General features: G+C 47.2%; 1 protein-coding gene across 4 annotated transcripts in view; it reads right to left on the bottom strand.

Moving 5' to 3' along the window:
* NHSL1 (NHS like 1) overlaps positions 1-2,799 on the bottom strand; it is a 238,170-nt gene that overhangs the window by 171,954 nt on the left and 63,417 nt on the right. The window lies entirely within an intron of this gene.

Genomic DNA, 2,799 nt, shown 5'->3' with positions numbered 1-2,799 from the left:
TAACTTCCCTTGCTGAGCCACTGCATTTATAAACCACTTGACAGAAGGGAAAAAACCCTCATTTTTAAAGGAGAGGGCACTGGAGATACCACCTTGAGTTTCAGCCAGACTAAGGAGCGTTTATGCCTTCATAAGGAGCTGTCCGTAATTGTGTTTGCATTGGCTCTCTAAAGAGAGCTAATGGAATTAGAAGTAGATTTAAAGCAAATCCTGAGAAACACCACACCAGGCCCCTTTTTTTTTCCTAATGGAAAGTTTACCGATTCTGGAGGGAAAGTGAGACTGCTGCAAACAGGTATGGAAAGCTGCTTAAATATTGGCTGGTATTGTGTTTTTAACCAAATGCAGGCCTAAATATTGGCTATTAATAAAACGGCCTATAACGAAGCCCAAGCCTGAGTTTTAAGTAGTTGTTCCCATGCTGACAAGTCTTTCATTATTTCTGATTGAGGTGGAGTTTTAGACGATGACATCTGGCCTCTTGCCCTTCCCCAAATTCAGAAGCACTAATGGATGTGTGCTGTGCGCAAGTCACTTCGGTGATGGCCACCGCAGAGGGGAAACGCCATGACGGGGGTCCAGGAGCCTGTGCCAAGATTTCCCCTGCTGACCCATCCAGGCAGAGGCTCTTTTTCCATTTCATCAACACTCACCATGGGAATGGAATGTCAATAAAACCGAGGAAGTATGTAGGCCAAAGGATTCGATTAGAGGAGGAAAAAATACAGCAAGCAGGGAGCTGGACACTGGGAAATTCCCCCAAGGCATGCTAACATGCATGCTTCCCACCCCTTGGGGATGACCGGGCTGCCCTGCATCCTGTCCTCAGGGCTGGTGAGGCCACCAGGAGGCCACTGCCTCCATGGGTGCTCCCCAAAGCACCCTGGAGTTTGTGGGCAACAGAATAGAGGGAAAATGTCTAAAAAGGGCATTGGAGTCCCTGGAAAGTGACAGGGGAGGGGAGGTGGGCAAGGCTGAGAAAGCAGGAGAAAGATGGGAATGGGTCGGTGCTAGGCTCACAGCTACTCTGGGATGGCCAGGAAATGGATGTTTCACTCTAGAAATCATTCTCCAGAAGGTCTGCATATTTCCATAATTTCTAATCAGCATCGTGAAACCTCTTTCCCCCAAGGTTCTCCATCTCCAGGGACATCCACATTCAAGGACCCTTTCTACAGTAATACTGAGTGTAGTGCCAGACACTGCTGGTTTGCCTACCCAATATCCATTTCCTACTTCTTCCTTCCTACCAGTAACAACCTTCATACTGTTGAGGATGATAATGTGACTAATTAAACAGCTACACTTTCTTTCTTCCCTCATAGATAAGGCTATGTGCTACCATTTTGGCCAACAGGATACAAGTGGAAACTGATGGATGGGGCTTCTGGGAAATCTCGTTATAAGATGAGGCAATTCAGCTGGTGCTCACCCTTCGCCCTTCCTCTTCTTCCTGCTTGGAACCTAAGACAGATGCTGGAGATGAGGCAGCCATGTTATGACTACGAGGTGACAGGCCCAATAAGGATAGCAGAGCAGAAACAATGGAGTATGATGATAGCCTCGTGACACCACCCTATCATCCCTGAGATACCTACTTCTGAACTTCTCATTACAGAGGAAAGCAAACATCCACATGGATTAACCACCACTGTTTGGGACATATGATGACGTACGAATGACGACAAATGAAGCAGGTGCTTGCTATAGAGCAGGACTTGTTCTGAAGTAAGCCACTCACTGAATCCTCTCAAGAACCCTACAAAGTAGCTACTATCCACAGCACCATGTTCAGCTGAGGAAACTGAGACACAGCAAATTTAAATAACATACCGTAGGATCACAAAGCTAGGACATAACATAGCAGGGATCTGAGTTCAGACAGAACAGCTCCAGGGGTCTGGGAAAGAGCAAGAAAGCCCACCCCTCCCCAGGTCTCAGCCTCCAGTGTTACGGAAACCTCGGGCTCACGGGCTGCTGCAGGTGTCGGCCGGGTCAGTGCCATCCTTCCACGCCTTCTCCACACAGGAGAGCCTTCCAGCCCAAGCTGCCCTCCAGGCAGCAACCGGACAACAACTGTGTTGTTGTGTGGTTCACAGTCCTCTTACTGTAATGTTTAAAATGACGCCTTTTAGTCCCTCCTTGTCAATACAGCTAGCTTGTTGGTGAAAATGATGATTCTATTCATAGACATATTCCCAATCTTCTTTAGCTACAAAAAGACATTCACGTTTTATATGAATAGAGGTACCTAGTTTAAGAAACCACGCTTTGAAATGGAAATAACCCAAGCAAGCAAGCCAGGTAAGTAACTAAGTAAATGAAGAAATAAATACTTAAGAATAATAGGAAGAGGGAGGAAGAACATGCAAATTCAAACCAATGCCCAATGACTTAAAGAGTGATGCCCAGGGCTTCCCTGGTGGCGCAGTGGTTGAGAGTCCGCCTGCTGATGCAGGGGATGCGGGTTCATGCCCCGGTCCTGGAGGATCCCACATGCCGCGGAGCGGCTGGGCCCGTGAGCCATGGCCGCTGAGCCTGCGCGTCCGGAGCCTGTGCTCCGCAACGGGAGAGGCCACAACAGTGAGAGGGCCACGTACCGAAAAAAAAAAAAGAAGAGTGACGCCCAGGTTTATGCCAAAACCTATGACTCCTGGTTATGGCTCTACTGACATGAAAGCAGAGTTAGTACTCTATTTCAAAATATCTGCTCTAATCAAATTTACCAAAGCCCCAGAAATAATAAAGTCTGATTTGCTATTTTTTGAGGCAAAGCAAATAAATTCATACACAAGTTTT

The sequence above is a fragment of the Orcinus orca genome, chromosome 12, assembly GCF_937001465.1.
Source record: "Orcinus orca chromosome 12, mOrcOrc1.1, whole genome shotgun sequence".
Lineage (NCBI taxonomy): Eukaryota > Metazoa > Chordata > Mammalia > Artiodactyla > Delphinidae > Orcinus > Orcinus orca.
The sequence above is the reverse complement of the archived record's forward strand: the minus strand, read 5'-3'. Positions and strand labels throughout refer to the sequence as shown.